Below are 23,536 nucleotides of genomic sequence, written 5' to 3'. Positions count from 1 at the left end.
ATGATGTGAGTCAGGGATGGAACATCACTAATTACTGAATAGTCTTGGCTCTTACTTAATTTGCACATTTTTACTGAAGCCACCCAGAGCACGCACTGTATCATGGTTTTATTTCTCTTGTGATTTAATGGTGGAACTAAGAGCGCTGAAAGAAGCATAATCAGTCAAGTGGTAGCAGGGAACCTGCCCAGGTGGTTTCCACATGTTACTTCAAGCAAATAGGCTTGTACAGTCTGAAGCTACCAATATACAACTCCGAGAAACAGCTGGGTTTTATTTGGGGTTGGTTTGGGGGTTTTTTTTCAGTCTAAAAGGAATTTATTTTTCAGATGCAGATTGTGACGAGGATTAATAAAAATTGTCATCACTTTCAAATTCAAATAGGGAATAACTAACTGCTAAACCAGGACAGCCTGTAAGAAGAGACTTGAAGTGCTTTCTAATATGTCACAGTAATACATGAAAACTATCAACTACAAAAGGTGGCGTGCATCTGAGACTGAATTTTTTTTTAAATATGAGCTTTTAAGTATAATTCGGTACTTTTTTTAACTTATGTAGGATTTCCTTAAACTTTTGGGGGTATTGCCATCAAGAATGAGTAAATCAATCCATTCTCATAATTAGAAGCCACTCATTCCTCAGCTGAGTGTTTCAAAACATCAGAGGAATTTGATATCAAAAACCATTTTGAAAACTCATTTGTGCTTTCATCATTTTATGGGTGGAACAGATGATCAAATATCTGATAGCAGTTCTGCCGTTCTGTGGTTTTACTTCACTTATTTCTCTCATTTGCTCCCCTTTTCTTGCACAGAGCAGGGAAAACAGAATCATAATCACAGTACGTGCAAACTGACAGCACAGGGCTTTCTTTTTGGAAAACATGCTCTTTAGAGTCTTGGGTTGGACAATACAATGAAACCAATGTATTCGCCAAGTTGAGATTTTAAAAATTACCATGCCGAATGTTAAGATGGTAAACATGAGGTGACATCCCTGAGAAGCTGAAAAAGGAGATATGTGTTAACACTAGTGGAACGTTGACCCTAGTGTATTTCTGTCTTCCACTCTGTTTGATTACTTTAGATATAGAAATATACCACTAGGCAAAGCCAAAAAGGCTCAATTCGAGTTCTGATAAGATCACTGCTTTTCCCATTGATGATAAAGTGTGAGGATGTCTCAAAATTCTAACCGGGAAAAGAAGGAACATTTAGATATTACGGAGAGACAGCCATAGACCCTAAGGAAATGCAGGTGAGAAATCTATTATCATAGTTTGCTTTCACGGATGAATTTAAATACATTTTATTAAGACCACTATAGTTTAGCTATTGATGTATTCTGTTCACAGATTAGGGACTCCAACTACAGAGCAGAAGCCTCTAGAAAAGAGCCTCAGATGAAAAACCAAATGATTATGGTGGATGAGGTCTTATAGATCATCTGACCCAATCCTCTAATTTTACAGTTGAAGAAAACGGAAGCCAAAAAAAGGTTAAGTAACTTATTCAAGGTCACACCGCTAATTATTGGCAGAGTTGGAAGCCAACAGGTCTCTATTTTATTCTTCTGATGAGCTCTGTGACATAAACCGAATACTGAATCTCTTAGTATTTTATCTGCCTCCATTATAAAACGGAGTTAATGCCCCCTGGTTCTTCCACCTTTCATAAGCACATTGCCAGAGTTTGTGTGAGTCATGAGTAATGTACTTCAGCTTCTGTGAAAAGCAAATTAGTCATTACTGTTCTCTCAGTTAGGATTCTTCGGTGACAAGCAACAGAAAACACACACAGTTTACCTACGCAAACGGGGAGTTGACCAGAACGATGCAAGGGGACTCAGAGACTGAAAAGGGATATTGATCCCTGGCCTAGCTGAGATGAGGATGAGGGTGCCAGACAAAGTGCTGGAAAGGGAAACGGCTCCTCAGTCTCACCTACCGCCAACACTGGGATGAGTCTCCTCCAGTTGTTCCTTCCTACAGGGAATCTCTGCCGGGGATCCAGAATTGTGGAAGAGAGACTCCACTGGCTCAGATAAGATCACAAACTTACCGCCTTTGCCCCAACAGAGCAGCGAGAGAGATCTATCACAGAGAGCTTTCCAAGCCCTGTCCGCTTCCTTAGAAAGAGGAAAGCGCACCTCAGCTACTGGCCTGCCAAGACGACACACAAGGAAGGAAATGTATGTCCCCCGCAAAGGAAACAGAGATGCCCTTAGGAAGAGGAAATCACGTACAGATGAAATAATCAGTGCCTACTATGACCACCCCCTGCATGTTGACTGCTGAACTTTGCATTTGATAATACAGCCCTGGAAATAAAAACTACAGACTTAGACCACGTGTCCTTGATGTAAAAGGGCAATGCGGTGTTGTGCTGATGGTCAGCGCAGGACGCTCAACCAATCAATCAAGTTAGCCACCTAAGAGAGCCAGCGTCATTGAATGAACTTTTTCATGGTCAGTTTGCTGATTATGTAGGCATAACCTGCTTTGGTGACTCTTTTAGTACAGCTACCAGTGTTAGCTAGGATTTAAGTGATAAAGGAAAATGTTTCCATCTGAATTTAGATCTAGATGGTAAGTCCAGCACCTGTTCATCAAGAAGCCAGTACACTCTGATCTCTTACCAACCTAACTGGACACACATCTCAAAGTATCTCCTAGACCTGGAAAATGTGAGAGCGAACCATCCTCACATTAGGTTCAGAGAGCTCACTTCCCCAGGACAGCAGCAGCCATAACTAAATAGGAAGACTGAGGATCTTAGCCAAACTCTCTCCCGTCCCTGGCTTAAATTTTCTTGCCTTCCAGGAAAAAAGCATTTTTTTTTTAGATATGAATGACACTGCGAATGCATTTTTCTTAAAAATATGTATGCACAAATTTGAAAATCTTAAACTAAGTAATAGTTAAAAGGCAGGGTGGAGGAGGGTCAAAGGTATATTTATCTTTAAATGTTGTGTAAAGTTTCCTCCACCATTTGGCTCCAACTCATTTCCAAATCCCACTCTACTCAGGGCACCGTCCAGCGTGATCTTGCAAAATAGACAAGATCATGTTACTCCTCCAGATGACACTCTTTACTGGCTCCTCATAACCTCCAGGTCAGCGTGCAACTTCCTTCACACCAGGGCCAGCTCTCCGCTGGCCTCCCGGCCTCCCTGCCCCCACTGGCCACCGTGACGTGCTCTGCAATCAACCATGCACAACTACTTGACGTCTCCAAAACTTGTCACTGAACTTCTCATTTCCACTTCCTGCTCGATAACTCCTTTCCTCCTCACGTTGTTAATACCCCTCCTTCCTGTCCCCACCCCAGTTACCACTCCCGATCCACATCCCTTAGGTTAACTTTGTTTAATGTGGAATTTTCGGCTCAAGGGTCTCCCCTTCCAGAACTTCTCCTGAACCTTCCAGTTTCAGATAAAAGACCCTCTGTCTGTCCTGGTAACCACGCCCTCTGCAGGGCTGCATCCTCAGCGCTCTCATTATTACGCTGTGCTCTCTTACGTATTTATGAATTGAATTCCTTCATTAAACTGTGAGCTCCTGGAACCACAAGGAGTACATCTTATTCCTTTTCATACTTCCAGTATCTGACACAGTATCTGACACAAACTATGTGACAAATACATATTTATTAAAGGCAACAAAAGCACCGCCTTACAGCCAAGGAGGCATCATCGTTATGCCCATCCTCACCTTTTGCGATGACTGGAAATAGGGATTATCATCCTTCTGTTACCCCCATGCTGAGAAAGGGATAAGTCCATCTTCTCCGCCTAAAGACAAAATGACGAGGGGGGATTCTGCCGTCACTGCATGCCAGACGAGGCTGGAGCGCAGTTCTCCAGTCGTCCGGCCTCCTACCTGGATCGGGTGATGACTCTCAGCTTTTCATTCGGTGTGAAGGCCTTAGAAGGCTTATTTCACAGGCAGGCAGGGGAAGATTTGAAAAGCACTGGCTTGGACTCTTATCAAGTCTATTTGATAGAGAAACTGGAGGGTGCAAAATCAGAGAGCTCAGTCTGCTCTCCTTGTGATTTGATGTGACGGTTTCTGAGTGAAAAGCATAGGACGGAGGTGAGGGCAGGCAGCGCCTGGTACTTTTCAGCAGCAGGGACGCTGGGACTCATTGGGCGCTAAGGGCTCCAAACGGGACACGGATGAAGGAACACTTTTCCCGTGACGCCTGCAACCGGGTGAGAAGACGGAACTGATGGAGCAGGACGGAAGGAAGGAGCTATACTGCAATTGTAAAGGCTTCTCATATTTAGATCTATATTATTTTTCTTAGACTTACTAATAGCGTTGGTGAGGCTGAGGCAAGATGAGGCCAGCTGCATGATCTCATTCCTGGGTCCTGGCTATTATGACCGCCAGCGTTCCTGTCAGGAGCTGGGGGCGCTTTTGTTCGCATGCAACTCAAGAGAATTTCTCCTTTCTTGTCACAGGCAGCTGGTCCAGAGCTTCACACAGTACAAAATATTTGTAAAAGCTGGCATCTTTTGGATTTTTCCATCTATAGCCCATTTGAAAAGCTGGCATTTACAATTCCCTGAAGTATCCATCTCTAATGAAAACAATGTCAGAGCCTTCAGCACTTTGGCATTTTCTGGACACACTATAAATATACACGATATATTTTATCACGTACTGCATGTTAGAGCACAGGGGCAGAGAACAAGCACCAGGGAAAATGGTTTGAGGCAATTCTTTCAACATATTTTCCAAGGCCATTTCAAATGACGCCCCCGTCCTTGAACTCCCTGGTGACCATTTTAACAGCAACAAGGACCATTTGGTAACCGGCGAGGACTGCAGGTTGCATTAGGCTGTAGCTGATAGAAAGTCTACTGTCCTTTGTTACTAAGGACACTGTATTCTAGCCGATTATAAAGATGTTTAAAGCTTTCTTAGCACCATATCCCTAAAACTTCACAATGCTGTGAAGTATTTCTGCATAGACTTTATCATTAAACCGTTTATCGAACTTCTGATAGTCCTTGCATTTAACCACCTCCTTGACTGTTGACGTGATAACAGAAATCCTGGGCAGAAACCTTGGTCAACGAGAGGCATCTGTCAGGACTGGGTACCACAGATGGCTCCCCAGATGAACACTGCCTCATCTCCTCACCCAGTTGTCCCCACTGTACCGCAACTCACTTCATTATCTGCTCGGGTGATTCCTGCAACCAGAAAATACAAGGCAAGACTCCTGGGGGCAGATACACTCTTAGGAAAATAATTTTAGTCCCACCTCCAATCTTTCCCCCCAGCTTTTTGAAACTTCAAAACCAGCTGAGCAGGCTGGTAATAGTTCAGGCTGGATGGCTGCCACGCAGGGATCGCAGTGTAAGAACATGGCCCAGAGTTCTTTTGATTTGCCAGCATCTATCAATTATCAGACAGCTTATCAGGGAGCTGCCGCTTGGGGGATACCCCTTTATATGACAAAGGAGGCTCAGCTCGTCCCGGATACATTCATGGGCTGGGTGACGCCTCTGTGTGCACCAGATCAAGGTGTGGCCCTGCTGGCGGATACTAGGGGAGAACTCAGCCAAAAGAGCCACACGTGTGTGTCGCCATGGAAGCGACGTCTTGACAGGGCGGTCCCTGTAAAAGTGAAATGTTTAATGATGAATAATTTCGTTTGAAGCTCTTCTGACTCCACGTTTTCACAGAAAATGAAACCACGGGAGGCATGAAAATCTCAAAAGGGCCTTTATACATAGATTAGTGTGGTAATTCTCTCATTACTATGTTCTGAGGAAGAGCTTCTTACACCAGGCTCTGTGCTTTGCCTTCCGTTATAACATGGTTTTGCATTAAGTGTTTTAATAAAATGTGAAATTAAATGATCATCCCTGGTGATACTCAGCTTTCGGTCGAGGTAAGGGAAAACGTACTTCCACAGCACATGAAAGCCAAAGAGATGATTTTGTCCCCAATGACGAGATCGTTGGTCAAATGACATGGTTTCCCACGGGTCTGCGGCAATCCGTTAACTGGGAATTTGTTATTACTCTTTCCTGCACCTTTGAGGATTACGAATAATGTAGCCCATTTATAGCCATGGGAATATGCATGCTGTCAGAAGCCAACCAATTTAATTTATTCTTTTTTTTTTTGCACATTTAACCAGGTAGCATTGGGGAAAGCAATTATTAACAGTGATAGTTTATGCCATTTTTAACTATCTGTGCTTCTCTCTGCTGTAAGAGTAACAGCAGAGAAATAGAAACTTCCAGAGTAACACTGATCTATTGACAGGTTTATACATTGATAACAAGAGACATAAACAATCAAGGGAGATGGAAAAATACGACTTTTTTGTAGAGAAAATGATGAAACCTCTTTTCATACGACTCATTTAATGAAACAGTCCTTCAAAACCACTGAGGTTTTTGTTTGTTTCTGAAGCAAGCGGTATTGACTGCAGAACAAGAAGCTGTCCCACCAGTGACGACAGGGAAGGAGCAAGAGCTCTTGGAAGCTGATTGCTCTTGTTGGGCACGACTACGCCAATTCTCCCTTCCAGAGACAAGGCAGGCTGAGGCTGACAAATTTAAAGGGCAACTGCTACATGTTAATTGCACTAATTCTCCAATGATGTCCCAGCTTGGCTGCCTCCTGAGGCTTCCGCTGCAGAAGACTCGCCTCTGAGACCAATTACCTGCAGTCATAGTTTAGAACTTGGGCTCTGAACTGAGACTCTCTAGATCTGAATCCTGGTTCTGCCACTTACTACCTTGGGCAAGTTTCTTAACTGTCCTCCAGTTTCGTCTCTTTGTCTGTACATTGATCCTGTAAATTTCACACTCCCGTAAGAAGATGAAATGAGATACTACGGATAAAGCACTTGGAACAGAACTCGGAACGTGGCAGGTGCTCAATCAGTGTTAGCTGGTGTCAGACACAGAACCCCGAGTTCCCCCCAGAAACTTACAAACGCCGGTCCTTCCGTCTTTACTTTCACGACACATCATAACCATGATGTAGCTGGACAGTGGTGCTATTCTCCTAACTAACACCTACTCCTAATTAAGGAAGACCTGCAAGTTGTCACATGGAGCTCATCCTTTCTGGAACTGTCTGGAGTCCAATCTGTGTGATAAACACTAAACAAACTAAATTTCATCAGCCTAGTCTCTCTGGGCCTTGGAGACATTTTCCGTTTTAGCAGAATCAGTAGTTTCTGCTCTCGGTGGAGCCGAAGCCAAGACCTAATGACTTTAGTGAAATTGCTCCCTGTGGTAGATTTCACATAAAGGTGCCTGATTTGCATCTTGCAGGTGAGAGGAAAGAAAATAATGATGAAAAATGCAAATAATTCTGTGTGGTTGTCACAAAAGCACTTCTTATTGTCTCCTTTTCCTTCTCCTAGGTACATGTTTGCACAATGTTATCAGGAGCTATTTGTAAAGGAAATTAACAAATACACAATCCAGTCCCGCACAAGAGGCAAAACTTACGGCTATGCTGTTTTCACTATGAGTTTAAAATCAGGGTCAGTCCTCTAGTGCACACGGGCACACACACACACACACACACACGGTTATCACATTATATGCCAAATACATATACCAACTGATCATGGGGCAAAGAAATTGGAATCTGCTGATCATAAAACCATAGAATATAGAAATCATCTAAGACAACAGACAGACTTTACAGATTTAAAACTGAACACTTGGCATCTAAAGATTGCTACGTTATTGACTCAAGGTCAGAAAATAAATTAAAGCCAGAGCTAGAACTAAAATTCACACTCTGGCCAGCTTCTACCACATCATCCTGCCTCTGTTGACAACATGACTCTGAACTTGCTTTCAATTATTCAGATAAATGCTGAGTAAAACCTTGTGAGGATCTGAGAACATACCCGATCTTTATTTCTTGACCCAACATGCCAGAAGAAGGTCAGGTTGTTAATCTTGTATTATTTCTTGATTAAATAATTGACATACAATTTACTTCTTTCTAGAGGGATTAATAGGTTTCTCTGGTGGTAAGAAGATATTTACACCAGAGTCTTAAAAATACTGAGTAGCATTACAGAAAATAAATCAACAAAAGTTCAAGTTACTTTAATCTATCCATCATATGCTAAGTCAGTCCCTTTCAAATTAAAAATTGCTAAGAACTATCCAGCTGGCAGTGATTGCCAATGTTTTAAATGCATGCCTTGTGTGAAACCATTGCTTCTCCTAAAAGAACAGTTTATTTTCTGCAAGACGAGGGCTTCTAATTTTGTTTGTTTTATTCAATTTTCATAGACTATAATCACATTACTGATACCTTCTGTATGGTAAATTTGTTTTCTCACCTTCCAATAATATTGAGACATCTTTTATTTGTATTAAGCAAAGTACTAAAAGGAAACCCATGTCTTCATATATAATCAAAATCTAGTTATTCATCAATTAACTGGTTGGTTCTTAATCTTGGTAACTTCGCCCATTGAAAAAGGGAAAGAGCTTTGGCTCAAAACCCACTGCTGCCACCTAGTGTTACTGGACAAGCACTGCCACCTCCTCCACTTTATCCCTCGTCTTTGTGTCAGAGACACCATCCTCTGTTTTGAGAGAGAGAGAGAGAGAGGGAGATGGAGAGATCTGTTACTTTAGCGCTGATCTTAGTAATTAATTATTTAGGAAACTTTTGTCTGTTTCTATTGACTCTTTTATATTTGAATAGTCTGGGTTCCAGACACGCTTCTTTAATACGCTTGGCATTTGAATTCTTTGAAGGCTTTAAACTGATGAATACTGAAGACAATGCGGTAGCTTAAGGCAGTCATCCATATTGATGAAGCCCACTATAAATAGACGTGCCCTGCAATAACCCACGTGTAAAAGCCATACGTCCTTTTGTTCTATTCCTATTGATTCCAAAGCCCCTAAGGGCGTTGTTGTCAATAGCTGAGCCGAGGGCATCAGAAGAAAGCCACAGACCACTACGTCATCTTGCATTACAGGGAAAAGACAGGCCCAGCAAAGACACCCACTACTGTATTCCAAGTAAACTGATCAAACAAAGTACAAGAATTCTCCTGCATGAGACATTATTTTGTTGGAGAGGAACTACCTTTCAAAGAGTCTAGAAGAATGAAATTTAAATATCTTTAAAGAGTCAAATCCATTCTACAGGGATGCTTTTATGCCATTCAGTAGAATCTCCTGGGGAAGGGCTGTTAGAAACGTGGAAGGCTGGCGCTCCACGATAGAGAGCAAACTGGAGTGGCCGGTGTGTGAAGGGGGTGTCAGGACAGGAAGGTTACTGGGAGCATCCCTTGCCCTGCTGTAGATGTGCGGCCAGAGATTTGGGAAATCTCTCTGGGAGGGAGCCTGGGAGAGAAGAGAGCTCTGTCTCGGAAACAGAAGAGCCATAACATTGTTAACAAGGGCACAGGACCGAGGTTCTCTGGGTTTTTGGATGTGGATTTTCCCATTAACTTGGGTTGCAGTCTAACTCTGTTGGGTTTGTCTTACTCTTACTCATTTCTACAGACCACACCTGCACAATATAAAATCAGGAGCGATTAAGCAGATACCTGGGACATTCTCTTCTGAAAATACAAATAGAATGAGCTACTCCTTGGTGCCGTCAGCTTTGAGATATATACAAAGTAATGGGTCCCTTAATCTCAGTGACTTAACTCACAAGAGCAATTTATTTATCATAGATGTTAAACAAGTGTTCTGTGGGCGGCCTCCCATGATGACATGCAGGGCCCCAGGGCCCCTCCACCTTCTCTTCTATCCACGAGGTCTTTGGAGACTTCGTTCCAGCCAGAGGGTGAAGAATGAGCGCACGTGGAGAACTGCACAAGATATTTGCACGACCAGACCTGGTACTACTTTATGTCCCTTTCGCCCTCATTCCACCAGAGTTCAGATACATGGTTACACACATACACCATGGGCTGGGAAATACTGCCTAGATTTGTGCTCAGGAAGTAGAGGAAATAAGCGTTGATGACACTATAGTAATATGATGAATACAGGACACACTCATCTCTCAGTACCATGTTTTTGTCAAGCACAGGGGTCAGCAAACTGCAGGCCATGTGTCACATCGAGCAGACCACTCGTTTTTGTATGGCCCAAGACCTAAGGCTGGTTATCACGTTTCTAAACAGTTGGAGGACTATAAGAGAGAAAGGATATGCAGCAGGCAGCATTATGGCCCACAAAGCTTAAAATGTTTATTGTCTGGGCCTTTCACAGAAAGTAATTGCTAACTCCTGGTCCTCCTGTTTCACTTAGTGTCCTGGAGAGAAATAGATGCCACCTTCAAAAGAGCATTTAATGAAGGGCCTTGTATGGGTTTTCTCTTGCTACATAACAAATACTACAAACTTGGTGGCTTACAACAACATACATGTATTACTTCATAGTTTCTGTGGATCAGGATTCTGGGCACAGCTTGCCTAAGATCTTAGCAGTTTACACTCCAGGTGTTGGCTGGGGCTGTGGTCTTGAAGAAGGGAAGGATTCCCTTCCAAGCACCTTCGAGTTGTTGGCAGAATTGATCTCCTTGTGGTTGTAGGACTGCGGTCCCATCTTCCTGCTGACCACAGGCTGCCCGAGGGCTCCGGAGGCTTCCCACAGTTGTCTGCTATCGAACCCTCTCCACAGGCAGTTCACAGTTGGACCGCTTTCTCACGGCCGGCGGAGCCTCAGAGAATGCAACCCAATCAAGGGAGTGACATCGCATCACCTTTGCCGTATTCTCTTGGTTCGGAACAAACCACAGATTCTACCTGTGCTCAAGGAGAGAGGGTTACACGTGGACATTACTCATCTGGGGGTAGGTGAGCATTATCCTAGGTGTGTTGGCTACAAGGCCATTCACAAAGGTTGAGCAGAGTTGAGAGAAACCCACAAGGGATGGGGAAACCCTGGCGATGGGAAGCCACTGCCACTTGTAGGCCTGAGGGAGGAGAGGAGCAGTTACCCAAACAGGATGAGACTTCCAGCCGTGGGAGAGGACCCACACGGTGGCACCCACGTCCTTCAGGGAGGAACGCAGCCACTATCAACCCGTGGTTTTGCAGGAGGACGTGGGGGGGGAGTAAAAACCAGAGCTTCCCTTTCTCCCAGTTCTCTGTCTCCTGCCTGACTTTCTCCCCAGAAACCAACAGAAAGTCAGAGGGTAATGGAGACTGACGGATGCAACCCAACGAAGTCAGCCTCCTAAGGCAGAGAGCAAGGTGGAGACAGGTGAGAGTGAATCTTGCAGGGGCAAATAAAAGCTATTCCAAATATCTGGCTTTTGACTTTCTCACACTTCAAGGAAAACAGCAAATATTCTTAAGATCAAATGATAAGGATAACATTTGTCTAATATGTAGTTACAACAGAAACAAGCATGAGCAGGGTCTGCAACCATTCAGAGGACCACGAAGGCTATGAGGATCATCTGAGGCGCCGACACGGCTTGGCTTGCCTCAGAGGTAAAGCTGATCTCAGAGAATACCAAGGCTTACCCTGCTTCTAGGAAGGAAAATGCAGCGGCACGTAGCGCTCTAATCAAGCGGCACTGTTGAAGAATATTCTTCGTGGAAAAGAGGAATACAGCTCCACCCAACGCTGGGAGCAGGTGACACCTGCCAGCCTCCCCATCTGGGTCTCCAGCCTAGTATCTGTTCTTAGATGGACTGTGAGCTTTCTGCACTGGGTCAGGACTGCTGGGGGAGCAGGCGTGCTGCACCTGGGGAAAGGTGGTGTTTAGAAGACCAGTCTTTAAGTTCCCACATTTCTAAGCGGCAGAGCCTTTGGACTGCTAGGTCCGCTTCCCCAGTCGGTGGCTCAGTGCATCACACAGAGCTGGGAGAGGGTGCCTTTAACAAGCGGGAGGATGTTGGGTCTGGATAATTAAGGAGACCGGTGCGAAAGGACGAGGGCACCTCATCTTCTGGCAGGTTTCTGGGGGCTTTTTTGTTTTGTTTTTCAAAAAAATATAAAAGAATAGGTGGTGATTCTCCAAAAATGAGTTTGGAATCCTTCTTAAATAACACGTGCGTAGAACTTGAGGATGTCTGGTGTGTGATAACGCCAAAAGTATCCGCGATGCAGAAAGTGAGAGTGGAGTTCATAAACAAGGATTTGAGCAGTAAATTCCACTAATAAAATTCGAGTAAGTTCTTTAGTTAATATAAGAGGATTTCCTTCCTATCACTTCCTCCCACACGCTGTACCCAGGAAGGTATTGCTGCCTAATTGAAACGTTTTCTAATAAGAGTTTGGGTAAAACTAATTTTAAAGAACTCATTAGCTAGATATGATAACATGGCAGGCTTCCTAACAGCAGCTTTACTTGTTCCCTGTAAACAGAAAATTAATTAATGATGAAGAAAATAAATTAGTAATCGTATCAGAGGCATGAAAGGTAGTACTGTTTTCAACTTCTATGAACTATTAGTTCATTTCAGCAAATTTCAATGGCCATGAAAGGTTCGTCTGAATACCAGGTTCTTGATGACTGGAGCCCCTGGAGTCAGATACCATATGAGCTCGTAATGGTAAGATATTTTGAAGTCTTACTATAAAACGCGTCGCCTGGGAAAACATTAGCAGCAAAGTGTTGCTATCTCCCTGAGCTATACAAATACACACTTACTTAAAAATGAGAATCTTTAGGAGTCAAGTATAAGAAAATAATTTTTAACCACTTTTCTATTTTTTTAAATTTAATCTTAAATGTTATTTTTATAATACAAAAGTAAAGTTCATTTCAAAAAATCAAAGCGGCATGAAGTAGGTAAAATGTAGCCAGAAACTTGTTTTATGCCAACAAAGCAAAGCGGAGAATTTTGTTTTCTGAAGCAGGGTGGGGTGGGGTGAATGGTGGCTATTGGAGAAGGAAGGTTGTTTTATTTATGTTATTCAAGCCTCACCTACAAAATGTCTTATTCTCACTTTAATGTTGAAGAGCCAATACATGGTTACATAAAACAGGGTTAAGTGGAATTCAGTAGTTACCCGTTTAAATTGGCCAACTTAAGTTCGTCAGCAACCAGAAGATTTCAGAAAATGTCACGTGGGGCATGCATTTTCTAAAGTTAAATTGGTATTTACATTGATTCCCTTACTGTAGTCGAAGTCTCACGTTATACTGAACAAGACAGGACCAGAACAAGATCCCTGGATGTAAAACACCATCCCTCAACAGTCTCCCCGCCCTTCTCCCTGTGTGCGTGATACACGCGCTACACAGTCCTGACTCCTTGCGTGGAGAAGTCAGCCCCTTCAGGACTCTGTTCTCTTTACATCCCAGGCTTGATTTGCACACACCCTGAAAACTCCTCACGTCAACCTACAGAACTGGGTGTCCTGGCTTTGTCTTCCATTTGTCCCTATCCTCATACCTTCAACAGGAGATTTTCTAAATTTGAAACACCCCTCCGTATTTATCCATCACATAAACTCCTCCACACCTTGGCGTGTAAGCACACCCGCACCCATAAAGTCTCCTTGTCACCCTCATGCACAGATTCATCATTCCTTCTGGGAACACACAGCACTCTGTGAAGATCACAGCAACCTGTTACGTGCTCGCATGCCCATCTTCACGACGGAACCGCAGGGGTTTTATTCTGACTTACACCCACTCACCACTAGCACAGTGGCATAGAACAGATTTTGAGTCTTTATTTCAAAAATGAATCATTAAATGAAGGGCTGAATATTAAATCTGCCTTACTGAGAATCAACAGTCCGTTTTCTATAGGACGGGAAAGAATAATGGATTCCGAAGCTTACACATCAGTTACTTATAATTTCAGGCAATATTAACAGCAAATTAACAAGGACCTATGCATCCTTGATCCTAGCACACATGCCGATTTCTAACCTCCTGAACTTACATATACGTAGGTGGGCTTCAGCTTTTCTAGATGCCTCTGCTAAACCTTGACCATATTAACAGGAATGGCAGAGCCAGACGAGATGGGCAAAGAAAGAAACAAGTTGATAAGTTTATTCAGGGATTTCTGAAAAAAAAAAAGGTTCATTCAGGGAGAAAATAAAATAGAAAGAATCCAGATGCATTGGAAATCTCTGAGAACCGCCAGGAGAACTGAATCTTTACATCCTGAACCTTGCCGAGCCGACACAAAGCACGGTGCAGCGTCTTCCCCGCGCCAGCAGAGGGAAGCACGCGCTTCACTAACCCGGGAAGCAGGCTGTGCACAATTCCTGCGTTAGCAGCCAGAACTTGAGGAAGTGCTCCACCAACAAAGATCTCGGGATCCTTCCACCTCAAGCAAAAGTCTCCCCCCAGAATGATACCCTTTAAGTATTTTTGTATTAACATCATTTCATCGAGTTCTATGGCAGGTTTCAAACTGTGGTTGTGTTTCTGCTTTGAGGCTGAGGATGTAGGAAAGGATGTCGGCTGTGGGGCTGGCAGAATAGGCTGGTACATCTGGAGTCTACCGCTAAGTAGCCATGGGATTTGGTCAAGTTACTGAATCTTTCCAACCCTCCTTTTACTCACCTTTAATACAGATAATAAGATCTACCTTGTGGAGTAAGATCACATAAACGTAGAAGTAGCAGCTAGATGTTCTGTAACCATCTTGCCCCCTTCTCTGTTTCTTCCCACTTGGGAAAACAAACATCCACAAACGTCTATCACATGCAAGGCAAGGCACCTTGACAGAACCAAAAAGTGCCCAGAATCAGCCTTGCGTGAATTTGCCAAGTAAGACAAATTTCTCTGCCAGGAGATCTGGAGAGAGCATGAGAACACTAGGCCTACTAGTAATAATGTAACGTTTTTTGAGAGTGAAAAACAGAACACACATTATGGAATTAAAAAATATGGAAGGCAAAGCCATTTAAGAAAGTGTAATAAAGAACTGTGACAGTTCCCAGGACCTGGTAGGAATTCAAGAGAATTCAGTCCTCACTTATGAAGACATGGAAAGCACCTTAAGTGTGTGTTGACAGGTGAATGGCTAAAGAAAACGTAACACACACACACACCATGGAATATTATTCAGCCATAAAAAGAAGGAAATCCTGCCATTTGCAAACATAGATGAAACCTGAGGGCAAATGCTAAGTGAAGTAAGTCAGAGAAATACTTTATGACATCATGTATATATGAAATAAAAAAAAAAACTGCCTCAAAGAAGCAGACAGTAGTTTGATGTTTACTTGGCAGGGGGGTGGGGAGGGCTTAGGGATACATGAAGTTGATCCAAAGGTGCAAACTTCCAGTCATTACATGAATAAATGAACATGTTCTGGGGATCTGATGTACAGCATGGAGACTGTAGTCAATAATACAGTGTGTAAAATATTAAAGTTCTCACCACACACACACAACTGGTAACTATGTGAGGTGATGGATGTATTAACTAGCTTCATGGTAGTCATCATTTTGCAAAATATGCATTATCAAATCATCCCATTATACACCTTAAACTTATACAATGTTAGAAGTCATAGTATCTCAGTAAAGCTGGGGGAAAAGTCAGTCCTCATCCTCACACACATATACACTCATCTCTCAAGATGCTGTTTAATATTATTCATCTTAGTATGTTTTACATTTTGAAAAACATTTGAACGCTATTTTAACATAGGAATATTTTATATACATGAAAGAAAATAAAAATATATTCTGATTGCTCCAAGTCTTTATAGATTTTATTAGTCAAAATGTTCTCACTGGTTTTTGTGTTGCTTTTACCTTAAAGAGCTCAACTTTATTCTTAATGTCATAATACAGATCCGCCTAGCATTGGGAATGACTCTAATATGATAAATTGTATTAACAAATGTCCTAGAGTGAACTCTACTTTGTTGGGATGTACTGGTGACCCACAGCAAAGCCCGCCCAGGTAAAGCTCGGCGCAGTGAGAACTGCACTCACCAGTCTGTGAGGTCAGCGCCAACAGCGGACCTGCAGGGCCCCCCTCTGTGCTCTACCCTATGATTTTCCTTTTATAACAACAAACACTTAGCACAACATAAAAAAAAAAAAAAGACAGCAAAAAGGGATGAAAAAGCCCGACTCCACCAAAAATGTCAACCAAGTGAGAACCAATAACGAAACCTGGGTACCCAACTGAGAATAAGCAGCTGAGAAATTCAGCGCAAAGACAGCAAAGTTCAGACCCCATGCTGACTTACCGTGTTGGCACGGACTTGACAGGCTGTGTGCAGCGAGGCACAAGGAGTGCTCTGGTCCTCTTTGGCGGCTCCTGGTCAAAGACTGAGGTCTGCAGCAAGGATCAGTGCAGGGGGTCTGGATGGGAGGTCCATGAGAACTGTGAAAACAAGTTCACCCAAGTGAGGGCAAGAAGGGGCTACTCATTCAGCGCTTTCTACAGCAAGGGGGCCAGCCACCATCACTTGTGTTTGGCAGAAACGTCAAGGCAGGCAGAGAAGTGGGAAAGCCTTCTCATGGAAGCAGGATGCCTCCAGGTGAGCTCTGACTGGAGGCTGCTGCCACGGAGACACTGCAGGTGGGCTGGACGGAAGTGGAGCATCCTAGGCGATTGGTTAGGGGTGCATATTTGGCTTTCTCTGATTGGTCCTAAGTTGGAAGAAAGGGTAAAAATTAGGGAAGCTGTCAGTTATTAATCACATTCTAGCCATTTTAGACCAATTGTCACATGGCTATGTTTGGCCTCCTGGACTGGTTGCTGCAGGCTGGGGTCAGAGTTTTATTTTTATATATAGCCTGGCCATTGTCCGTTTGCATATTTAGTCTCTCATTAAGAGAGAAATAAACATTAGGCCAGTAAGACGTCTTTCTTAATCTCTTGGGTGTCCTGGTCTCTGACTTCTGAGATCTCTTATTTCCTGTCTCCATAATCTTGGGGGGGTCACTTATTCTCTGTAAGCCCCAGATCTGAAAAATGACAGGTTTCATCTAGAAAACAGTTCCCAGCCTCATGTTGTGAGTGTATAAATGGATGGGAGAAATGGTTCTGGGGGAGGTGCACTTGGGTGGCGATTCAGAATTGCACAGAAGCCACAGGCTGCGTTACCTGTGCGGCAAACTCGAGTGAGTGATGTGACGTGCAGCTCAGGTAAACGCTACCTGGCAGGTATCTCGCTATGGCGGGGTGGGGGGAAATGGTTGAAAACCACTGGCCCGGTTAATCTGTCAGGTTCATTCCACTCCAGTTGTAATAAGGACCAATTCCCAGCTATAAACTCCCCAACTTTCAGTCTGTGCATGACTGTCACTGGCATTTATAAGAGTGGGAGCAAAAGTAAACATGGTCCTAATGACCTCCTTGGGGTCAACGGGCAGGTACGTGTTGATCAGAGGCCAAGATCAAACAGTGGTATTGATCAAGCCATTAAGTTCCTCCTGGTTTTCCAGTCTCACTAACCGTCATCCTCTTCTCCTTTCAGGTGCTTAATTGTTCTTATGGATGTCTATTTCTGAAGACAATGTAAGGTAAAATGCCACATACTGCCCTCTTCGGATTACTGAAATAACAGGCCACCTTCGGTCATTTTGAAAAGTTTTGCCTAAAATTGTGATGAATTTTCTTTTTTTTTTTTTAAATCTTGCTTACTTAGGTGTATATGCACAATGTTAGCTACTGACTTATTCAGTAAATATTTATCATTCCTAGTAGATATCAGGCCATGACCTGGGTCCTGGGAAACTATCAACAAATGAAAACAGGTAAGCCCTAGCCCTCGCTGCAGTTTGTGTTCTAACGCCATAAACTGGACGTTCCTAAAGGTGATAAGTACTGGGAAGTAAACTAAGAGCTACGAGAGCATTGGGCAAGAAGGGACTTGTTCATCTAGCTCCTGAGCTACAGAGACATTTACTTGAGTGAAGTCTTGAAGGATGAGTAGAAATGACAACCAGACGTCATACACCCAAAAGAAAATGTGCAAAATCGTAGAGGTTGACTCTGGATCAACACGCTGAGAATAACTTGCTAATGAATAGTCTCTATTCTCCAGATCAGTGGGGATCATTGAGGTTTTAGTTTTCTGTTTTTGAAGCAGAAAAAGAATGACACAGCTGGATCTCATTTTCCATAGACCATTTGGGCGACTGTGCAGAAGGTGGATGGAAGGAGGAAGAGGCCAGTACGTGTCAGATGTAACCATCAAGAGGCTGGTGAGGCCCTACGCTAGAACACGGGCAGCAGTGGTGAAAAGAACGGATGGATTAAGGAGACATTCCCAAAGGGCAACTGGCAAGTCTTGCTGAATGGCTTGTTCTAGAGGATAAAGGGACGCAGGAGAATCTGAGATGTCCTTAAGTTTTCCGTTGTACCAGACAGTGGAGTAAGAGAAGCAACTGAAACAGGAATTATAGAAGAAATAGGAAGTTTCTTCTCTTTCTTTCTTTTTTTGAAAGAGAATGAGGCTTGAATTTTAGCATTCTGTTAGATTTGTAGGTGTCTACTGAACATCAGAAACATAGACAAACGTCTGGAGACCAGTATGTGGGAGTTATCACCACCTAAGTGCTGGTTGAAGCCTTGGGAGATGATGATCTCCTTGAGTGTTTACATCTGCAACGACAAAAGAAGACTGGAGATCGACTCTAAGAGAAAACTGACTCTAGTAACTAAGAGGCAAGTCAAGGTAAGCCTGTGAAAGGACATGATCAACTCATCCAATGTCCCCAAGGAAACCTGAACCCAGCTTTCAGGGTTAAGCCGGGAGTCAGCCAATGGTGACCTGAGGGAACATGGCTTCAGTGGACACAGCCACTTGAAAGCAAATGGGGATTTCACAACAGGGGTGATAATCATACATGTGTTTAAAAAAGGGATCACAAATATTATGTACCCCGGGTACAGGAGTGATGATTAGGAAGTATCACTCTGATGTGGAGAATAAAATGGATGGGATTAGAGACTTCATGCTCTAACTCAAGCAGCTATCCCACTCATGCCTCTGTTATATACCGCGACAGATGCTCCGTCCGTTGGGAAATAAGAAGACAAGAGAGAAGGTGGCAGAATAAAGGTCTACGATATATAATTCAGTGAGGAGGTCCCAGTTACTTTAAAGACAATATATTCTAACATATAAAAAGCACCCCACCACCCCTATCGAAGTCCCTTCTGAAAACCTACCAGACACACCCAAAGATACAACTTTACCAAAATGCCTGGGTCCTGAACAAGCGTACAAGAAGGAAACACAGGCAGAAGAAGAGACATTGCTATTCCTCGGTGGCTCTGTCTAAATTGTTTTCTGATATGGCTGATGAACAACTCATAGGAAGAAACCCTTTTGGACATAACTATTCAAACTCACTACATTGCTTTATTCTCCAAACTGCACATTAAAAAAAAATTACAAGAACAGTAAGAACAGTATTTGTATAGCATTTTTTATACAATTGATTTTTTAAACGCAGTATCTTATTCAACTGCCCAATAATCTTATGGACCAGATGATGTTATTATCATAATTATTAAAATGTGAAAAACAAGCCTCAGAACAGGATAATGAATTTAACTTCAGGTTGTCTCGAGGAAAAGGCAGAGCCAGGATTTAACTGAATCCAGGTAATCTGATCCCTGCACTCTTTCCTCAGTATTAACTTGCTTGTTCAACAGGTGATGCCTGGACCCATAGAGATTTCCTTTAATTCCTTTAAGAGAAACAAATTGCTCTTTTAACTGGGCTACTTCCCCTATGATTTGACAAATCACAGTTGGGGAAGACCATACCATTTCGTATGGGGTTGGTGTTTACAATTTTAATTAGACAAGAAGCTTTTACTATTTCAAATTCTTAAGTATGTGATAAAAATATATATAATAAAAGAAAGTCGCGTTTTGAGTGGTAGAGAAAGTTTCCTCTGACATTTCATTCAAGCGACTGTGCCCTACAAGGAGGTAAGGTAATCAAGCTTTAAAAAGTTGTCTGGCCCCTGGTGAAACATACGAAAGGAACACATGAATGACTTTAAGAGTCTTCTGACCTTTCAGCAACATGCCAAGGCAAAGCGGTGACGATGACTTATTTAAATCCTGCAGAAAAGTCTTAAATAATTAGTTGAGGGTCAAAGAGAAGCATTAACTAATGGAAGAATATTTAAAATATCTGCAGGTTATATGTACAAAATCAAGTCATTGCATGCCTCCTCATCACATATTTAAGAGATTTTTTTCAGGAATATTTTGATGAGACTTTAGGTTTTTAATGTTTACACAGACCTAGAATATAATACTTGGGATCCACTGTATGCTGGAGTGTTTGAAATGGAGGATGAAGGAGGCATGGTCTTCTGGAAGAGGCAGGATGATTTAAGAGAAAGGTTAGGAGGCCAAAATGAGAAGAAGTGATGTACACAACCTATAAAACCAAGGCAGAGGGTGTGTGTCAATAGCCCACTGTCGTGAGAAGTTCCTGGTGGCTTTTCTTTTAAGCGGCAGGAACTCAAGTCGGGTGATTTTATATTCATTCATCTGAACCACATTCAGCTGCCAATGCCGATACCCGGTCCTGAAGGCCTGAGGCATACTCATGCAAATTTCTGGACTAATCCGATTTCTGTAAAGCTGCTGTCTTCTTTACAGCTTGGGCTGTGCTCTTCGAAAATATTTGGAAACTTATCTATTTACTTCATATGTACCTTTTTCCTGGGGCACTCTCACCGTACATGGAAGGGGACCTCTTAAGAGTCTCGGGCCACCTTCCCCGTGTAGAAAAGTAACTGAGGTACTGGATGGTGGCGATGCTGCTCTTCTTGCTGGATGACATCTAATTGCTAGTCCCACAGGATGGGACAAGGTGATTCTAAACTTCAGCCAGAATAAAGCAACTCTGGAAACCCAAGCTTCGTTCTTCCATTGTAATCACTGACTGACATGGTGGCCAAGGGCAAATCAGAGACAGAGAATTTTTGTCACCCACAGACCCGAGACCACGTTAGTTGAATAAATGACACGTTAAGCCATGCTTGGCCATTATACTTCCTGCTGGGAGTTGTGACAAATCATAGACTTCAAAATGCCATCATGGGGGAAAAATGAGTTCTTTAGGAAAGAACAGTATTTGTCTTCCTCAAGTATAACTCATCATTAAGAACGAGTGTCTGGAAAAGAAAACAGTTCTTCAGTTGACATTCTAGCTTTGCCCCTTTTATTAACGTTAGAATTCTGTAAAGGAAAATCTGCATGTCCTTACTAGTTCTCTTGATCCCTTGCTAATCTGTAATTAGGGAAGTAGCAATTTGTGTAAGAGATTTTTTAGATGCATAATGCAAACAGGAGAAAATCATGCCTCTTGAAAAATAATATCTTAAAATTTTTAATACATTTTAAGCTATGCTATCTAATATTTTATATATACATTATATGTATTTACACATATATCTCAAATATATATGTTAAGTATATATATTAATATTTATATATACATTTTTAAAAGGTCCTTAGTAGACATGAGTAAAAGAAGACACAAAAAGCCAACTTGCTACTTAAAGCTTTATATTCTACATAGATGTTGATTATCAAGGATGTATTAAATAATAATTGGACTTATTATTATTTAAGAAGATATATTGCAGCCTGTGTTTTTCCAACCAAAATAAAATAAAGCAAAGTAGAAACAGACTAAAGTACAGTCAATCTATTTCAAACTCTAAAATGGAATGCCTGTCTGCTTTACAACAGACACCGACTTGGATCCTTTCTCCATTCTAAGCCAAAAATCACCTTGCATCTCTCAAATGAAGGACATGCTTTTTAATGTTGCCTTTTTTTTAATGGCACTAATTTGCTTCATTAACAGTAAGATCAGGTAAAAATTGACATCCAGAATAGTTAGATGAGCCTTTAGAGGAGTATTTTTTTTTAACCTAGAACAATCAATTTCATTTTACATACATTATCTCATCGGTCTCTAACGTTGCTCAAGGATGGTGTTATCTACATTTTGCAGATAAGCCTACCCTCCTCCTCCAAAAAAAAAACCTCTTGAGTCCATCTGAAGATTTGACTAACTGTTGATGTGTGTGTCTATCATGTGTTAATCACTCAAGCAAAATTTGAGTTTTGCACTCCATAAATTCTGGAAGAATTTAACTAATTAAAAAATTTTAATTCCTAAATTCTGTATTATTCTGCCTGAGATAGCATGGCCCATTCATCAGTTTTCTTTTTTTTTTTTTTGTTCTAATTTTACTGTCCTCAAGGTGCTACATGTCAACAGCCTCAGTTATTGTTTACCTAAGAATAAAACTCAAGCTAACGTTGGTCTTTTGGCTAGGCACAGAGGGCTCCACTGCTGAATAGGAAGTATAGTTGATGGATAAAACATCTAGACTTTTTTTCCATTTGTTGGAAAAGCTAATCTTCAGATAGATTTCTCAGCGAAGGTAACAGCTTGCCTTGACAACTCGCTGAGCACAGTATCATCATTTCACACAAAATATATGGCAGGCATTAATTTTCAGTGTCAGATCAATTCATTGACCACAACTATCAAGAGCACAAAGAGACTGGACAATTAATTCCTTTTTGACATGAAATTACTATATAATGGAACTGCAACCTTCACTCTTTCTCCAACCAATTGTCTGATACTCTGCTTTCAGAGGTCACGGAAAGCCCGGTGCAGAAAACCTTTGACCAAAACTCTTGTCATGTTTCTAGACTCGCTTGCTGATTGACTCATAGCAAATCATTGCTTTCTTTTTAAATGCTTCCCCCATCCTTCTAAAAGTGCTACTTCCGAAGTACAAATATTAGAAACGCATGAATTTAATTCTACTCTTCCTCACCCCTCCCCTGTAATTGGGTTGATCACATTTTTATTTACATGAGTGTGTCTGCATTATTTGTGCATAAACTGATATACATATATATTTTTTTAATTTGTCTTTTGCTGGTTCCTATCAGAGGTAGTCTCTTGAGTCCTGGGGTCTGGTATCCTGAAGTTTACCTTGAGTGTGAATTTGACACCTGATCATTCAGAAGATTTCAATTTTAAGATACCACGTTGTTTTTTCACAGCCAGATAAGACTATTAAATGGCCTTTCCCACACCACACCCCCCTATATATCTAGCTTAATGCCTGCCATGTAGTGGGCATTCAGTGAGTACTTGTTAAGCTAATGAATTAGTTCCTTTTAAAGACATTGTGGCAACGTCTCATTTACATGAATTGATCCAGCAAGTGGAGAGCAGATTGTATTTGTCAATGTTAGTCATGTCCACTTCCAGTTAACAAAGGTGCTTTTATGTATTCCTGGGAACGCTGAAGCAAAGGGCGACATTCCATTCTGCAGAAACTAAGGGGCACTAAGACGAAAGGGAGCTTGGCATAGGGATTGAGGGCGTGGACTCCAGCGCTGAAACGCCTGGGTTTGAGACCTGACTTTGCTCTGGGACCTTGGACAAATCATTTAAATTCTTTGTTTAAAGGAAGTGTTAACAGTAGCAACGCCATAGGCTTAAAGGGAGAGCATCAGATGAGTTAAAGCAATTAAAACAGTTCGTGACACAAAGCAAGATTGTGAATCAGGGAAGGTAGAGTATCTCTATTATTGGT

General features: G+C 42.1%; 1 long non-coding RNA gene across 1 annotated transcript in view; it reads right to left on the bottom strand.

Annotated features, from left to right (window-relative positions):
- LOC140689006 (uncharacterized) overlaps window positions 1-23,536 on the bottom strand; it is a 376,464-nt gene that overhangs the window by 203,876 nt on the left and 149,052 nt on the right. The window contains exon 2 of the long non-coding RNA XR_012063860.1: window positions 16,168-16,573. This is a non-coding gene — a long non-coding RNA (uncharacterized lncRNA). The remainder of the gene's footprint in view (window positions 1-16,167; window positions 16,574-23,536) is intronic.

This window comes from Vicugna pacos, chromosome 24 (genome assembly GCF_048564905.1).
Source record: "Vicugna pacos chromosome 24, VicPac4, whole genome shotgun sequence".
NCBI lineage: Eukaryota > Metazoa > Chordata > Mammalia > Artiodactyla > Camelidae > Vicugna > Vicugna pacos.
This window is presented reverse-complemented; position numbering and strand designations above follow the sequence as displayed.